Here is an 18,432-nt window from a genome sequence, read left to right on the forward strand (position 1 = left end):
GCCTGGCCTACCTGGGATCCAAGTGTCAGCTTGTGAACTTTGTCCGTGTGGTCTTATGGGTCCAGTTGTCTGACACGCCCAGGCTGCATGCAGCCGACGTGGTTATTTTCTCCTGCGTAGTGTTCAGGCCGGAGAAGGCAATGGCACCCCACTCCAGTACTCTTGCCTGGAAAATCCTATGGACGGAGGAGCCTGGTGGGCTGCCGTCTATGGGGTCGCACAGAGTCGGACACGACTGAAGCGACTTAGCAGCAGCAGCAGCAGCAGTGTTCAGGCACGCTGTGTGGCACCCCAGGAAAGTCCGGGCAGTTTACAGCCTATGACTAAGCCTGCCAGGAACGTCCGGGAACACTGGGAACACGGGGTCTGGGGGCGGTGCATGGCACTCGTGTTGCTGTGTTTCTGGAGGTGGGATTGCCCTGATCTCGGGGTTAAGAAGGTGCCCCCTGGATTCAGGAGGAGAGGAGACCAAGGGAGTGACCCAGACCAGGAGAGGGAGGGCCGGAGGGTGGGTTGGGCCCTCGGCCTGCTTGGCCTCAGAATGGAGAGATGTCCCCAGTGTAGTCTCTTCTTCTGTGGGATTGGAAGGTGAAGATCACACGTGGTCAGGAGGTCACACGTGGTCAGTGCCCCCCAGAGTCCCAAGAAGCAAGGCCTGGACATGAGTTGCACGTTCAGCACCCCCACCACCCATGGTGATCCACAGGCCTTCCAGTGACAGTGTGCGCTCGAGGGTGGCAGGGAGGTCGTGCATCTTAGTGCCTGGAACTCTCCTGCGCCAGTGCACATGTGGGGAGCACCCGAGCCTGTCTGACACTCGGGGAGACTGCGGCCGGCCAGGAGGTCAGTGTCCCATGCACTACCTGACCCTGGGTGCGTGGGACAAAGGTCTGGGGTCATGGCTCACAGGGTCACCTCTCCAGATGGCATTTCTTAAAGCGGCCGAGAGAGGGTGATTCTTTGCCCAAATTGAAGCCAGGAGCACAGATGGTTAGGCCCTGGCCTGTCTGGGACCCTCACCTGGAGCCACCCCAGCCGTGAGAGCAGACACTGCAGCGGGGGCTGCGTAGTGAGCCGGGGGTGGTGGTGGGGAGCAGGGTCTGGCTCCCAGGCTGGGTCTGCAGCGTGGGGAGGTGACTCGCTCGGTGGGGCCACTGTGTTCTGCCAGCCCCCAACCTGCCCCCCCATCCAGCTGTCCGAGGCCAGAGCAAGGCTTCACTGAGAATCCTCGGACCCCTGGGCCCGAGCCCTTCAGGGTCGGTTGGTTTCAGTCTTTGTTTTAACAGACACAGTGTGCCTGTTCCTTTGAATGGCCTCCCCTGGCCCCATGTCCGGGTGACCTCAGCACAGGGTGCTCCCTGAAACCTGCACTCTCAGGGAAGCGCGCCAGGCGTCGGGGGGGCATCTGGGGAGGCTGGGGCCACGGCCAGTCATGAGAAGAAGCGTCTTTGTCGCAGACGCATGTGGGGCTCTCTATGAAACCGTCTCAGTGCCGCACAGGAAGAAGAAAAATGGGGCTTTGATGTGGGCTGCCTCTCGCTGGCCGCCGCAATGTCACTCAGGCGCGTCTGTGGCGGCTTTTATTAAGGAGCTGTCAGCTCTTCTCTGCCCAAGGCCCAGGGGCTCTCAGGGCAGGAGGCTGCCCAGAGCTGTCTGCAGGAGGCCTGGCATCCACATGGGTGGGCGGGGCCCCAGCCCAGCCCCGCCTCCTAGGGGCAGGCAGGGCCCAGGTGGATCCCTGGGCACCGCTCTGGGCCAGGTGGGGTGGCAGGGGTGACCTGCTTTGGTGCGGTCCTGATCCCGCTGTGCAGCCACCGCGTGGCAGGGAACTGGGCACGGCCCCTGCTCCAGGCTGGGGGTCAGGTGCAGAGGAGGGGCTTCAGAGGACTGGAGGCAGCATCCAGCACCAGACAATGAGGCCAGAAAGGGTGGCCAGGGCTAGAGGGGAGCCTGGTCTTGTGCGTATTGGGGTGGCGAGGATCCACTGGGCTGTGAGCAGGAGGGCAGGGTACTGCGTGTTCGGGGGGGCCTCACGAATGTGGGGGGCACCCTCAGGGGAAGGTTGGGACCAGTGAGGCCTGGAGTAGGGGTCCAGCCAGACAGTAGTCCGGTGGATACCAGCCCTGCTTCCTGACCAGCCAAGGGGATGCCAAGACCTGCTGTGAGCACCCTCCTCAGGGCCCATGGCTTCCTGAGCACTCGGGTGTCCCCAGAGAACCAGGCGGGGTCGTCCCAGGGGCAGCCTGGGCCCCCCAAGCTTTCATGAGCCCTCTAAACCCTCAGTGATGAAGGGAAGGAGGCCCAGACACCAGGGGCCTGAAAGCTTTGGGCCTTAGGAAGCAAGTAATCCCCATTCTGTATCCACAGCATCTCCATTAACAGGACTCGGTTCCACAAATCTCCGTTCCTGGTTCATTCCAAAAACTGTGAGCTGTTGATCGTTTCAAAAATCTCAGCTTGCTGGAGAAAATACAGAAAATAACCAAGAGCGTAGATAGGAGAACAAACATCACCGCCCGGCCCTCCGGTGCGGCATCTTTGTGTGTCGCCCCTCGCTTTCGCGTCCCGCCCGGTTCCTTACGCACCAGGCCACGAGTGTCTGCCTGAGTCTTTGGAAACAGGGCTGCTGAGGCTGGGATCTGGGGTCGTGCCGTGCTGTGTGACCTTGCAGGAGCTGGACACCCTCTTGGAGCCTTCGCTTGCGCATCTCTGCATGTAGGGAGAGGTTATGGTGGTTTCTTGGGCTCCACTCACAGCTGACATGGGGGGTCTTAGTGGTTCATCGGCACAGGTTCACTTGGGAGCCTCCTCAGAGCAGGGTTCATCGTGCCTCTGGAGAGGGGTCCTGGGCAGATCACACCTCCCTGAACCCCCGTGAGCCGTGGAGTCTGGTGGTCTGTTGACTTAACATGTTCATTGCTCTCAGCACAAAGCAAGTGCACAGTCGATAGGAGCCATCCTTACTGGCGTGACCAGCGGGTCAGACCCTGGTCTTCCTGCTGTGGGAGAGGCGGCTGGCCAGCTCACCGCCTCAGGCTGGCTCTGGCTTTGTGGGCTTGTGTTCAGAACACCCTGAGCTTGGTCTTGTGTGGCTCTGTTGCTTTTTGAGCTGGAACCGGATTTTTCATCTTGCACCGGGCCCCTCAAATTATGAAGCTTGCCCTGCTTTTAACAATAGGATTGCAGGGAGCGGAGCATAGGATGGCCTAGGCCAGCACCCCGCGCTGTGCTCCAGGGCTGTGTGTGAGGGAGAGGCAGGCCAGGGGCTGCCCGCATTTCCGTGGAACCTGCCAAGGGCAGGAAGTCTTGGTGGGAGGTGGGACGTGGGAGGTGGGTGGGGTGGGGGGACCTGCCGAGCTGTGGCCAGACACCCCAGGGGATGCAGGACAACAAGGTCAGAATCGACTGAAACCGAGCCGAGCACCTGTGAAGAGGTGGACAGGCTGCAACGCCGGCACCCACGCCCCGGGGGTGCGAGTCCCCCGCTTCGGGATGCAGGCTGAAACGTCCCGTAGCACCCACACGGGGAGGGGCGGTGCCTCAGCCACTCGCGGGTGCAGGGAAGGGGCAGGTTGGGCAGGAGGCCTCTGGTTGCAAAGGCAATTCAGCTGAAAGGAAAGTGGAAGTTAGAGGGCTGAGGAGGAGTGGCTCTACCTCAGGAGGCAGGCAGGGCCCTGGAGGGCCACCCTTTCCTCTCCGTCACTCCTGGAGGGCAGGAGAAGGGGGTCTGGGAGTCTCTGCTTTCCAGCATCCCGAGTTGGCCTCTTTGAGGAGACCTGGCCTTGTGTGGGCCCTGGGGCACTGCCCCCACAGTGGTGGGGAAGCAGGCTCTTGAGTGGCACCTGCCTGCCCCGGGCACTCGGGAGGCAGGCGTCCAAGCTGGAGCAACCAGGGACTCCATGACCCACAGGGGCCACATGAGGGCATTGTGGGCACCCACAGGCAAGGAAAGGGCTGCTTCCTGCGGAGGAAGTCCTTCCGCCTTGGGTTTGGCCTGTGGAAGTGGGGGTGGATGCCCTGGGAGGGGTGAGCAGGCCTGGCTAGGGGTAGCGCCTGCTGATCTCAGTGCAGGAGGCCAGGGCAGTGGGAGCAACACACTGAGGATGGGGACTAAGTAATGGGGAGCCAGTGAAAGTTGTAGAGCAAGGGAGTGCCTTGGGCCAAGCTTGTGAGAGGCCATGTGGTGGGGAGGCTGGGAACTGGGAATCCAGTCTGACCCGTGGCCAGACCTGGGCTGTGGTTGTGGGGACAGGAGGAGGGCCCTGAGGACTTTGAGGAGCCTCCTCAGAGATGGACCACGGGAAGACGGGGGCAGAGGACGAGGTGTGTATGGAGGGGTCCTCGGGGTGCCATGGGTGCACTGAATCTGGGGATCTGGAGCTGCAGAGGGGTGTGGGGCAGGGGGCTTTGCCCTCAGGAGCAGCCAAGGCTGGGGGAGGAACAGAGCCCACCCAGGAAAAGAAGCCAGAGTCTGAGGGAGAGTGGGCCTCACCAGGCTCCTTGGCACCCTGGTGTCCTGTGTCCCTGGGGACGGGCGGGACGAGCCCTGTGATGAGAAGCCACGGGACTGGAGTGGGGGTGTCCTGAGTGAGCACTCGGCCCCCCGTCCACCTGCTGGGGGAGGGCAGCCCTTCTCCCACAGGGTGGTGGGGCAGCCAGGCCTCAAGGACAAAGGCAGGCGGGGGCAGGGTAAGGAGCTTGTGGTTGGGAGCTTAATGGCCCCGAAAAAAAAAAAACATAAAACTGGAGAATTATGGGGAGACATAAACAGAGCTGTCAGGCATTAGCTGCAGGGCGACGGCTCAGCCCGGGAAGAGATGCTGGCGGCTGAGCTGGGTTCTTGCGTATGCACGGAAAGACAGAAGTTATCAAAGGAGAGAGATTAGGGAGATGCTGCCTGCACACTCAGCTCCCTGGCCCAGCTTTTCTCACGCTCTGGCTAAGGCCCCGGCCACACGCTGACCCTGGGGGCTGGGCCGGGGCGGCGGTTGGGGGGGCAGGCAGGCGCGCGGGACTCAGGCCCAAGGACAGAGGCGGGCGCCGGCCCCACAATTTATGGTGCTTGCACACCCTGCCATCTTCATTCTCACTATCGCTGCTGATGTCATTAGCCAGGCACTAATGGGCTTAAATTTCACCTTAAACCGTCCCCGTGTCCCTGTGGATGACAAGCATCCTGCTCTCCCCAGCTCTGCAGAGCTGCTGGGGGGGCTCAGCAGGCATTCAGCCCTCCTCCTCACCTGCCCTCTGGGTCCCCAGCAAGAGGTCCCCAGGGACCCTGGGCACACTTATGGGTCAGGGGGACGCTGGGAGCCCCAAGCGCAGGGGCAGGGCCCAGGAAAGGGGGCTTCTCGATGAGCTCTGGAGGCCCTGGGATGACCCACACAGCGAGGTGCAGCTGGGGTCCAGCACCCCTCCTCTGGCTCCTCCATTTCTGGGCCCAGGTGTCATGATGGGGATGGTTGCAGGGGGTCCCTGGGACCCTGGAAATTGCCCACCATGTTCTTTTTCTTGACTGAACCTGGTCTTAGTTGTGGCATGTGGGATCTTCCTGGATGAGGGATAGAACCCGTGTCCCCTGCATTGGCAGGCGAATTCTTAACCACTGGACCACGAAGGAAGTCCCTGCCTGCCATGTTCTTTAAAGCCTTGAGAAAGTCTTATTTTGCTCAGGCTAAAAAAAAGGTAGCAGTGGCATTGCTTGGGGTTGGAATTCCACCCATTGCCTATCTGTTCACCCACCCATCCATCCATTCACTCACTCAGTCATTCCACAAACACAAGGCCCATGACCCCTGGCTTGCTCATGTCCATCAAAGGCCTAATTAGCTTTCCTTTTGCACTTGTGAGAGGGAACACACTGTGATCTTTAAATACAGGGTGTTTGAAAGACAAAACCTTCCTCACACTGGCTCTGCAGGTGGAGGGAACTGCTGGGAGCTCTGGGGCTGTGGGGGAGTTGTGTGGACCTGTGGGCCTGTCCAGTTCACTAGGATCAAGTTTGCCTGAGGAGCCAGCTGGGGCTTATCCACCATCAAAACCGGCCTGCAGGGGCCTCTGTTGGAGCCAGTCCTTTCCCATGGGAATCTCAGGCCCTTCCACGTCTCCAGGGGCCTGTCCTCGCTGTGCTGGAAGCTTCATCCATCCATACCGAGATAGCAATGCCAAGGAGGTCTTGACCAGAGGGAGACCACCACCTCCTCGGTGTCACACGGTCCCTGCAGTGGGACAGGGAGGGGGACGAGGCTGTGCAGGCCTGTGGGCATGAGGAAGGAGGCCAGAGATGGGGGGCAGGGGGAGCGGTTCCGAGCCCCCGTGCTGTGTGGACCCCTGCCCTTGCTGGGCCTCAGACGTGCAATCTGTCACACCAGGGTGTTGACCCTGCAGCCACTGGGGGTGAGCTGGTGGATGCGCTGGAGGCGGTGTTGCCTGGTGGGTTGGGAGCGTGGGCTCTGGGGAACCCTGAAGCTGTCCCTGCTTCTCCCCATCAGTGTTTGGAACCTGCTGCTGAGTCGGTGCTCCTGCCTGACACTTTCAGACCCTCACCACGGCCCCCAAGGCCTCCTGCCACGTGGACCCAGGGAGACCTCCGGGAAGCCTCCTCTGAGCCTGAGTTCCCACTCAGGTGTGATTAGGACCCTTCTGCCCCACCCGCCCTCCCGGACTGGCCAAAGCTGCCTGGGGAAGTGTGCAGCCTGGCCATCCTTGGCCCAACCCACAGCCTTGAACTATAATAAAATCAGGCCTCACAGCACTTTGCTATCATGGTGCTTCTGGTCCTCACAAGCTGGGCAACTCTGGACAAGTGTCCTAACCTCTCTGAGCCTCTGTCACCTCATTGGTAAGAGGAGTTAAAATATGTAGACTGCTTCTTAGAGCAGGGCTTTGCACACGTAAGCATCGTGTGAGAAGCAGCTACGAGGGTGACGATGACAAAGCACTTTTCTGTCCGTGTTCTCATTGGCTCTTGCTCAACCCCGTGAGGTGGGCCCAGTCTCCTGGGTGAGGACATGGAGGCCCAGAGAGGTGGGGGGGTGCTCACCCGAGGTCACACGGCGAGTCAGTAGCAGCCCTTGGGTACTCGATGCTCTTTCCAAAGACACAGGAGGCTCTGGTCTGGAAAAGAGCAGCCCAGATCCAGGCGGACAGTGGGGCCTTTCTGAGTCCTCTTTCCACGGCCCTGGGCCTGCAGAGGCCTCCAGCCAGCCAGCCAAGTCTCTTTCACCCAGTGTGCCAGCTTGAGAACTCAGACAGCCAGGCCCCACTCTGGCCACTGCCTGTCGAGACAGCATGGCCGCCCACCCAGGCAGGCACCAGCTGCTCCTGAGGCCAGAGCCGGGTTCCTGTCACCCTAGACAGCTCCCAGCTTCCTGGCCCCCCTCCTCAGCCAGCACTAGGACTGATCAAGGATTTTCCTGAACTTGCCCTGTTATAAAAAATTATACAAATGTTTTCCTCTTAGAAATAACAACTTGCTTATTGGGCCCTGCTCTGCCAGGCACTGTCCCTAGACACACTGCCCTCCAGGGACTTACTCCCATGCCTGCTCATGACTGAGGTACCGAGGCCCAGACCCAAGGCTTGCGGGCGGCCCAGCTGGGACTCAGCCCAGCATTCCCAGACGGTCAGCCGCACCCTCACAGCCCCTGGGAGCCAGAGACGCCTCTGTCCTTAAGTTATCACGAGTGTTGCCTTTGTTTTGACGATTGGAGGGGAGCAGAGTGCTCGTAGAAACGAAGTGAGAAGTTCAGTGTCCCATAGACGGGGAGCTGTCCCTGTGAGCCCCAGGCCCCATTTATCAAGGGCCCTGGCTGTGGCAGCTGCCCCCAAGGCAGTGCACCCAGAAGCGAGGTCATGGCCTCTGTGGGGGTTCAGGCCTCAGTTTTCTCATCTGTAAGATGATGCATGATCACCGTGCTGCCTGTTGCAGGACTCAGCAAGGCTGCCTCCTCTTGGCAGCTGGGCTTGTCCCTCCTGCTAATGGCCACGGCCTGCTGTAGCCTGGCAACTGGAAAACCGCCGGGCCAGACGGGAGCCTGGCACTGGGCGCACTCTCCAGCCATCTTCAGAGCCAGCCTGGAGGGTAGGTTATTTATCCACAGCGTAAGCTTAAAATCTTAAGTGGGTATCATAGGCTCATGATAAAAAGAGAAAAATCGAGTATCCCTCCTCTTTTATATGCTGCCTCTCTGCGCAAACTGTGAGCAAAACTATGGTTTGCTCACCAACCTAAAGGCTGCACCCCATCCACACATGAAGCCCGTATCCACTGTACAGACCTCCGCACATGTGTGTCCCTCAGCCCCTCACGGGGACACATATAGGATCTCCGGGCTTTGGCTTCTGCACACAACACTGCGGTTCATGTGGTACAGACCACTCTGGGCCTGGCTGGGCCAGGTCAGAGGCACAGCTGGTTCCTATTTACCAAAGACCTCTCTCAGCTACTGCACCGGCTTACCCCCACCTCTGTAACTCGACCGGGGCCCGCTGCCGGCCAGGGAGAGACAGGCACCACATCCACACCAGCACTGGAGGGGCCAAAACGAGTGGTTTCCCCAGAGGAATCCTTGGTGGTCAGGCACGCCTAGGGGCTGGGCCGGGCCGGGGAGAACCCAGGTCCGGCCCCGGCCCCTCCTCTGGGGTGTGGCCTCGGGCGTCAGGTCTCCCGGCTCAGCGCTGTCATCTGTGAAACAAGGGTGGTCATGGGACCCACCCGCGGGACTGGCATGAAGATTAAGTTTGTTGTGAAAGTGCTTACTAGGGCAGCGCTGGGCACGTGAGGTGGTGAGGATGGTCTGGGTGAGCCCTGTACCCACCCCAGGTCTGCAGCTCCTGGGGTCCGTGCTGGGGTCTGGATCTGTTGCCCCTTGGAAGGGGTCAGGGAAGGGGAGAGGGTTTGGAACCATCAACAGAAAGGGGGGATGAGTTTAACCCAGGTTCCCACTGTCCTGACAGGGACACTGAGGCCCAGGAGGCCTGGACTTGAAGTGACCGTGGGTTCAGTAGCATGAGCTGCCCTTCAGTGCCGCCAGGAAGCAGGGCTGGATGCAGAGTCTGGGGGGCGGGGGGCAGAGCTGCAGGACCCCGGCTCTGAGACAGATGGCTCGGGAGCACGGAGCCACAGGCTAGCGCCAGGTCCTGGGCAGCCCTCCTTGGACAGGACAGGACTCGGAGCCTCTCGCCAAGCCCAGCCTCCTCCAGGGGCTGAGAGCTTGCTGTCTTCTGCAGCCCCCAGGCCAGCAGGCAGCCTCACCTGGGAGCTCGTTAAGAGTCACAGAAACCCAGACTCTGCCCTCCACCTAGCTCACACACAACAGCAGCGCTCCAGCCGGGAGGATGGCTCATCTGCCGTGGGGATCGGGACACGTCTGAGCACAGACCTTAACCCTGGGTCCCAGCCCCTGGCCCTGGCCCGTTCCTGAGAACCTGCTCTGTCCCACCTTTAGCTCCCTGGGAGGCAGAGGCAGTGCAAGGTCTGGCTCTCACCCCGTGGGCAGCGCTGGAAGCCTCCACCAGTCTCACAGACCCGTGTCGGGGTATGAGCAGGCTTCAGCTGGGGAGCGTGAGGCTCAGAGAGGTGAAGTGAGCTGCCCAAGGTCACCCAGCATGGTGTGCAGAGCTGTGTGGCATCAGAGCCCAGGTCTTTACAGATGGGGACCGAGTTGGGCCAGGTGACAACTCCCAGTGATCCAGAGCCACCAGCGAGCCCCCACAACTGGCGGGTGTGACTGATATCTCTGGAGCCCCCATCTGGGGAGAAGACTGCCCTCTCCCTGTGGTCAGCGCAGAGCTGGCCAGCAAAGATTCTCCCGCAACTTTCCAGAACAGGCTCCCTGGGGTCGGGCTGAGTTCACTGCGAACAGCTGAGAGAGGCGCTTCCCCCAGACGCCTAGTGACCGGAAGCTGGGGCGGGCCAGGAGATCTGGTTTATTGGAGTGGAGGCCCGAGAGGGCTGGGCCTGAGGAGAGAGAAACACGCCTTCAGCTACAAGTTCAGAGAATGGGCAGAAAGTATCCTGTCTATCCTGGGAGAGAAACAGAGTGCTGTTCAGAACGGCTGGACGCTGGACTCAGACAGCTGCCCTACCCTCGGTTATGCCCCCCAGCACCTCCACGTCTCATGGCTGCGTGGAGCAGAGGAAAGTCAGCCAGGACAAAGCAGCAGCTGAAAACCAAAGGCAAATATTTTCCGTCCTGAGGAGAGCGGTCCCAGGCTGCCTCCGGATTTGAGCTGGTGGTTTGCTTTCCCCAAAAGCCAGTGCTTCTGGTCACCAGGCGACGTGTTTAGGGGGGTTGCTCAGGATCCACCTGGTTTTGGGGAGAGTCAGGAGTGGGGAGCAGAGGGGGCAGCAGGGCATCCATCCAAGCCTTGCCTGGAAATGGAAGCTCCCTTCCCAGCAGAGGGGCAGCAGGGGAGCCCAGAGCACAGGGTGGCCCCAGCTGTTCATCTGGCAGAGTACCCCCAGTCCAGAATCCAGCCTTGAGATGGAGATTCCCTCTCATATCAAAATAGGAGCTGCCTGTTGTTTCAGTGACGCAAAGCTGCCAGGCCCTATGTGAAGTTGTGGTTTTCGTAACACAGCCACACACATGTGAAGAGCTTGTGACATTCATATCTGGGCTGCACATGAGGTTCCTCCTGGGACCCTCAGTAAGACCCCCATCCCCGGGGTGGCTGGGTCTGAAGGGGTTGGGAGGGGCTTGGGGGGAGGAGGAGATGAGGGGGTAGTTGGTGGACAGTGTGATTTCTCTCCAGCTCTTTACCACACCAGGCCCCTGCCCTTTTTTTCTCCCAAGAAAAAGTTTTCTGAAATTTCCAAAGGAGCGAACCAGGGCCTCCCTGTCATCCTTGGCCCCAGAATGGGAGGAGGACTCTTATAAGCTGGGGTGGGAGGAGCTAGGAGCCCTCTCCCCACCCCCTTCCCCCACTCCAGGGCTCAGTTTCCCCATCTGTGAAATGAGAGGTTACATCACCTTCCAGATGGCAGCTTGAGGGTCAGCGGTATGATCTGCCAAGGCCCTAGGAGGGGACGGACACGCTGTCCCGCTGTTATACCTGCTTTAGTGGTCTGAGGGTTACCGAGAATTTTCAAGACCTGGGGTAGGCCCCAGGCTCTGTATCCAGGCTGGTTGAGGGGAGAAGCCCCGTGACAACCCCCCTTTGCCCTGCCAGGCTGTGTGTGTGCCCAGGGGATCCCTGCTCTGTCCTCAAACCTCCTCCTGTCCAGGCCAGGCTGGGCCTCCCAGATGGCCCAAGGGTGTCAGCAGACCAGCTGTTCTCACATCTGTATTCCACCCTGGCTCCAACTGGCCAGGCTTCTTACTTCTGCAGTAATTTTGGCCACAGGCTGCTACCCTGGGGTGGGAGCTGCGCCTGCTTGCTCCCCACCACCCTCACCCCCATTCCGCTAGTCCTGGGAGAGAAATCTGGCCCCAGTTCCCAAATATGCCCTGTTCTTTGCTGCTACTGGGCCAGCACTCCCCGCGGGAAGGCCCTTTCCCTCTTCCCAGCAAGCCAGACCTCCAGTCTATCCCCCACCCCTGATGGCTCTGCAGCGGTTTTCTCTCGCCGCCCCCCCTCCCTTCAGGAGGGAGGTGGTCAGGGGGTCGATGCCTGAGCAGTCTGGAAAATGTCAAGTGACTGATCCAGTCGAAGCCCCCAGGGATTTCTGGGTCCGGCCCTATCCTCAGCCGCCCCCTCCTTTGGGGCGAAGGACAGGCTGGGGTTTGGGTGGGTGGCCTTTTGGAGAGCAGGGTAATGGGAGTGGACGTGAACTTCCTGTGCCTCAGGCCTCTGAGGAAGGGGGGCGGGGGTCTGGGCTGCTGGGCCTGCTGGAGAAGGGGCCAGGAGGAGGGGGCAGGCTGGGGGAGGGGCGCCCCCCCCGCCCCCGCGCCCCAGGCCCGGCCTGGCGGTCCGCCTTGAAGTCGCCGGTGTGCAAGGCCGCGGCTGTGTAAATGGTGTGTGTGTGTTTGGAGCGGCTTAGGGAGGAGGCTGGAGATGGGGGAGGCAGCGCCCCACTTGGCGCCGCCGCTGCCGGAGGGTCCGCGTGTTAGAAGCTCCAGCTTCGTCGATGATTGAAGAAGGGTGGGCGTTGAGGAGAGAAGGACGAAATCCAGAGGGGGTCTCGGCGCCCTGACTTGGCCGCCCCGCGTCTGCAAAGGGAGAGCTGAGCGAGCGCGGAGGGAGGCGAGGGGACGAGCGCGCCGGGCTCCCCGCCCCCAGCCCAGCCGGTTCCAATATTTCGCAGAAAGGCACGCGGCTCCTAATCGGTCCTTTCCAGGCTGAGATTTAGCCGCGCGATGCCCGTGCAGGGGCGGGGGCCGCGGGCCGGGGGAGGCGCTCGGAGTCCGGAGCCGCTGAGCGAGGTGAGGAGCCTGCGTCCTCGGCTGCTGGGGGGGGGGGGGCGGACGGGCGCGCAAACCCGAGAGGCTGGGAAGGAAAGGGGGGCAGGTTAAAAATAACCCTCTCCGGCTGGGAAGCTCGCGCGCGCTCTCGCCTCGTTCGGTGCCAGAGGACTCCAGGGGAGGTGGCGTTGGGGAGGGCAGAGCGGGATTCCCCCTCCTCGGCTGGCGGGGTGCGCGCCGCGGCTGCACGTGGGCTGGGCCGTGCACCCCGGCCCCCGCGCCCGGGCAGGGCGCCCCCTCCCCGGGACCGGGCGCAGCTGGCGGCAGAGGGAAGCTTCGCTCCATTATTCATTATTTACGAGCGTTAATAGGTTTGAGGCGATGGCGAGGGCACGGTGGGGACCGAGGCACTCGGGCCCAGGATGCGGGGGGAGGGCCGTGCCGCCGCGAGGAGGGGGTCTCTGCGTAGGCCCGGGTGTTGGGGGCGCTCCTCTCTGCCCGCATCGAGGCGGCGCGGAGCGCCGAGAGGGGATTGCGGGCGTTTGACTGCGTCCTCGCCCTTCCCGGGGCGCTGGGAGGGGGTGCGGGCTGTACGCCCCGCCCTGCGCGCCCCTCGCGGCGGCCGCCGCCGCCGCGTTCCCGACGCAGCCCGGGCCTCATTTATCATCATCTTTGGTCAAGTGGAGTGTGCAAGGAACAGCTGCTTCACTCGGCTGACTTCCGAGGGCGGCTACAGCGGGAATCAGGGAGATGAATGATGGGGGCCGGGGGGGCGAAGCCCCCGGGGTCCCAGCGCGGGCCCGAGGGAGGCGCGCGGCGTCTCCGCGGCCTCCTCCTCGTGGCGAGAAAAGCGCCCTTTCCTCGCTCCCGGCGCCTGCGATCGCGGGACTGCGGCCGGGGGCGCCCCGGGAGGGGCCCGCGCGCGGCGTCTCCGCGGCCTCCTCCTCGTGGCGAGAAAAGCGCCCTTTCCTCGCTCCCGGCGCCTGCGATCGCGGGACTGCGGCCGGGGGCGCCCCAGGAGGGGCCCGCGCGCGGCTGGCGGAGCCCGAGGTCGCCGCGACCTTGCTGGGGTCAGCGGGTTGGGCGGCGGAGACGGCGGCGCGGCGTCTTTGGCGGCGCTTTCCGGATTGGCGCAGAGGCCGGGAAATCGGGCGGGGGCGGGCGGGGGGAATACAAATAGAAGGTGAAATTTTACCTGCCCCTGAGGGAGTCCTGCGGATTTTCTCCGGCAGCGGCAGGCGCTCTGCCTTTGTCTTACACGCCTGAAACATCTGTTGCGGGGGGGTGGGGGCGCGAGGCCGCAAGCGCCCCCGCACGCCCCCCATCCTCGCCCCATCCCCCGCTCGGCCTGCGCCGCGTTAACCCTGCCGGCGCTGGGGCGTTCGCCCGCCGCCCCCAGGAGTGCGTGGGAGCCGGGGGCGGGGGCGGAAGGGTTAACGGCCTAGTCGCAGACCCTAATTGTCAGACCCGGGCCCCGCTTCGTTTCAATTACCCTAAGTAGAGACTGAATGCGCAATTAACGAAGTCAGCTTGCCAACTGGAAAGCCGGGCCGCGTTCACGTTGAGAATACTCCACCAGCTGACTTGGACTAAGCAATTTCCTCCTCTCGCTCCCTTTCTCTCTCTCTCTCTCTCCCCCCACCCCCTCCCTCTTTTTCTCTCTCCTTAATAATAAAATTATACCAAGCAGTTTGCGGTGTGGCAGGCGGCCAGAAAAGCGTTTCTTTAAACGCCGCCGTCTCACAATTAGGCAGCAAGAGGATTTGACACGCCGCGGCGGCCTGACAGGCGGCTTCCTCCCTTGGGGCTGAGGGAGGGAGGGGCGCCACTTCCCGGCTCCCCCAGGTGGAACCGCTCCGGGAGGGGCTGTCAGGATGCCGCGGAGAGGGGGTGTCAGGCAAGGAAGGGAGGAGAGGTTCCTGCCCAGGCCAGGGAAAAGAGGGGGCGTTTTCGGACCCCTGGGATACTGAGTGTCCAAAAGAAGAGTCTGGACCCCCACTTCTGGCCTCCAGCTCCGAGTTGGTTCACAGATCTGTAGAGGGCTGTCAGCCCTGCGGGACCTCCTGGACAAGTCACAGCCCCTGTCTGGGCTTCCACTAACCCTCTGCAAAACGAGGAGGTGGCTTGACCTCGAAGGCTTCTGGTGGCTCACTGCTCACAGCGGCTGGCCTTGCTGGCGGGGCAGTGGAGGGGAACGCTGGTACCCCGGTCAGAAATAAGTCGGGAGACCCCACTCCAGCTTTGGCTGTAGACCAGTGGGCCCCACAGAGTGGGGAGAGTGGCCCTTCCCTGGGAGCAGTGAGCAGGCAGCAGCTACAAATGGCGGGTGACTGTGCAGGACTTCAGGGGGGCAGGGGAGGTGGTACCAGGTGGACAGTGGGCATCTGACTCCCCATCTGGGAGGGGTGGTAACTGGGACGACCCACCTGCTCAGTCGTACCTCCCATCGGCGGGGCCCCTCCTTCCAGCTGGCCCTGACCACCTCCTTTCCCCACCCCCAGAGCCCCTCGTGGGTGTCACACCCTCACAGTCATCTGTCTGATTGCCTTAGGAGGGCAGAAGCCACTGCTTTTTCTTCTGGATCCTCAGCACCCAGCTCTGCCCCTGTGCAGCCCGTAAGAGAGGGGCTTGATGAGCAAGTGGGTGCGGGCACTGAGGGCTGTGACCCAGGGGCTGTGGAGGGCAGAGCAGAAGCTCTGTCATCCCTTCCTGGTTGGCTGCTGCACACATCCTGGCCTCCAGGCCTGTCGTCCTCTGTTAGGGCTGTGGTGAGGGTTAGGTAACGTACTCTTGCCCCTCTGTCCAGGCAGCATTTAATAGGCATATACTGGGACTTCCTGATAGTCCAGTGGCTAAGACTCTGCACTCAATGCAGAGGGCCCTGGTTCAATCCCTGGTCAGGGAGCTAGATCCTGCATGCCACAACTAAAGATGCTGCCTGTTGCAACAAAGACCCAGCACAGGGAAATAAAATATTTTTTTAAAAAGGCACCTACTTGGAGCAGTTTCTAGGCTTAGAGCCTAGGACGCAACAGATAAAGCCCTTGCCCTCCTTAGGCTACTTTTCAGCATGGCAGACACAGGTGAAGTGGCTCATTAGACCATTAATTATGTAATCACCACTGTGATGATGCCACCAGGGAGCCCTGCAGGGACCCAGCAGCGTTGTGGGGCGGGGGGAGACAGCAGGGCCTCCCTCATCGGTGCTAGGGTGGGGCTCCGAGGAGGGTTACGAGCACCTCTGTGGTCTTGGGCCTCCTACCACCCGCCTTTGCAGCCCCCAGAGCTCTGGTCCCACGGGGCCCCCGCCGCTCAGTGCTGCCCTCCACCCGGCCCCCAGTGCTCCACTCCACAGTTTAAGTGGATCGTGCTGGTCTCAGGGCTTCTCCCAGAGTCCAGGGAGTGTTCTGGGGGCTCCTGTTCCCACCTCTTCACATCAGGCACCCCCCAGGTGCCCAGCATTGCTCGGGCCAAGTGCTGCCTTTGTCTGACACCAGGGAGCTTGTGAGCAAATACAGCCTGAAGACTGGTTCTCTTGGATCTCTGGGGTGTTAAACTTTTTTACTGGGTTGATAACATTTTATTAAATTTTATGTAAGTCTAGTTGATTTATAATGTGTTGATTTCTGTTTTACAGTAAAGTGATTCAGTTATATCTATTTTTCAGATTCTTTTTCATTCTGGTTTTCACAAGATATTGAATACAGTTCCCTGTGCTCTACAGGAGGACCTTTGTTTATCCACCCTATATGTGATAGTTTGTATCAGCTAATCCCAAACTCCCCATCCATTCCACCCTTACCTTTTGGCAACCACAAGTCTGTTCTCTGTGAATCTCTGTTCTATAGATATGTTCATTTTTGTCATATTTTAGATTCCACATATAAGTAATATCACGTGGTATTTATCTTTCTCTTATCTTTACATGATAAGTAATATCTTGTGGTACTTACTTCACTTAGAATGATAATCTTGAGGTCCATCCATATTGCTGCAGATGGCATTAATTAATTCTTTTTTATGACTGAATAGTATTCAGTCATATATATGTACCACACCATCTTTGTATATATGTACCACACCATCTTTATCCATTCATCTGCCGATGGACATCTAGGTTGTTTCCATGTCTTGACTGTTGTGAATATGCTGCTATGATCATAGATAGGGGTGCACGTATCTTTTTAAATTAGAGTTTCCATCTTTTCCAGATATATACCCAGGAGTGGGATTGCTGGATCGTATGGTAATTCTGTTTTTAGTTTCTTAAGCAGCCTCCATACTATTCTCCACAGTGGCTGCACCAATTTACATTCCCACCGACAGTGTAGGAGGGTTCCCTTTTCTCCACATCCTCTCCAGCATTTGTTATTTGTAGACTTCTTAAATGACAGCCATTCTGACGAGTATGAGGTAGTATTATACCTCATTGTCGTTTTGATTTGCATTTTTCTAATAATTAGCAATGATGAGTCTCTTTCCATGTGCCTGTTGGCCATCTGTAGGTCTTCTTTGGAGAAATGTCTGTAGCTTTTCTGCCCAGATAACATTTTTTTAAAATGAGAGATTCTTCTTTCTATGAAACACTCAGAGGCTCTGGCACCTTGGGTCCTGCATCCCACAGGCAGCAGTCAGCTGGAACAGCTTCCCTCCCTCCTCACCTGCACCCTTCACAGGTGTGCTTTCTGCCAGCCCCGGGGGAGATCTCTGTCAAATGAGTGAGGAGGTACGGCCACGAGCCCCTCATCCCCACCCAAGTGTGCTCTGCACCTGTACTCAGCCTTGGTCTGGATAGTTTCATACGGTGACATTTTATGTATTTATTTTTAAACAATTAGACACTGGATTTTGTTTTATTAACTGGCAGCATCTGAGATCTTAGTTCCCCTACCAGATATCAACCCTGTGCCCCCTGCAGTGGAATGGTGGAGTCTTAACCACTGGACCAGCAGGAAAGTCCCATGTGACATTTTAAACAATATACATTCAACAATTATTGTTCAGTTGGGTCCGACTCTTTGTAGCCCCGTGGACTGTAGCCCACCAGGCTCCTCTGCCCATGGGATTCTCCAGGCAAGGATACTGGAGTGGGTTGTCATTTCCTTCTTCAGGGGATCTTCCCGACCCAGGGATGGAACCCACATCTCTTGTGTCTCCTGCATTGGCAGGTGGGTTCTTCAGCACTAATGCCATCTGCGAAGCCCTTACATGGGATATGGGTGCGAACAAAACAGGCAAAATCCCTGCTCTCATGGAACTTCCTTTCTAAAGAGGAGAGGCAGTAATGGAGCCAGCCGGTCGTGTGGCTAGTTACCTTAGAGAAGTAGGGGTGGTGTAGGGGGGATGGAGTGTGAGTTTCAAACACAGTGGTGAGGGTCAGCCACGTGAGGTCACATGAGCAAAGGCTTGCAGCCTGGGAGCCAGAGGAGCCATGGAGATCCCTGAACATGGTCTTCCCAGCAGAGGAAAGGCTGTGCAAAGGCCCTGAGGCCTGGGGAGATGCTGGACTGACTGCCAGTTTGGCCCTTTGGTACTTGCTCTTCCTCAGGAGGTCACGGAGGGTGGGGCACACAGGGTGAGAGGACAAGACTGGGGTGAGAGATGAAGCTCTCTCCTTGCCTTCTCTGGCTCCCCTGAAAGTCAGCGGACAGACGGATCCTCTGGCATCCGTAGCGCGCAGCCACCTGCAAGACCAGCAGGGCACGGGGAAGCTGGGGAGCCCCTGATGCCAGCCTCTGGACCAGCTCCTTGTACTTGAGTGTGTGGGTGATTGACCCCGGCCCTCTTAGCTGTCTGCATCCCAGCACCACTCCCTGTTTTCTTTTCCTCATTTTGACAGAGTTGGGAAAGGGGGTTGCTTTTTGTTGAGTGGTGGATAAAAGGATGCAAAAGCAGCTGCTGTCTACAGCAGACCGTGGAGCTTCCCCTCGACAACTGCCTCCTCCCCCCAGAGGGCTCCAGGAAGCCAGCAGCACGGGCGGCAGAGAACCCTTCCTGCTGCACCACACCTCACGGCGGGGAGGGGGCTGGCTGCCTGGCCATCTACCTCTCACCCCTGGACCATGGGCCCCTCCAGCCCAGCTGA

At 59.8% G+C, this 18,432-nt stretch overlaps 1 protein-coding gene and 1 long non-coding RNA gene across 3 annotated transcripts in view; one reads left to right on the forward strand and one right to left on the reverse strand.

Moving 5' to 3' along the window:
* Nucleotides 1–18,432, forward strand: part of RAI1 (retinoic acid induced 1) — a 104,205-nt gene that overhangs the window by 68,001 nt on the left and 17,772 nt on the right. The gene's annotated exons all lie outside the window — the stretch shown is intronic.
* Nucleotides 9,916–13,688, reverse strand: LOC145543094 (uncharacterized). Its single transcript, XR_014080434.1, has 2 exons — nt 13,543–13,688; nt 9,916–12,155 (listed from the first exon to the last, which is right to left on the reverse strand). It is a non-coding gene; the product is annotated as an uncharacterized LOC145543094 (long non-coding RNA).

This window comes from Giraffa tippelskirchi, chromosome 3 (genome assembly GCF_054371585.1).
Source record: "Giraffa tippelskirchi isolate mGirTip1 chromosome 3, T2T-mGirTip1v1.2.pri, whole genome shotgun sequence".
Classification (NCBI taxonomy): domain Eukaryota; kingdom Metazoa; phylum Chordata; class Mammalia; order Artiodactyla; family Giraffidae; genus Giraffa; species Giraffa tippelskirchi.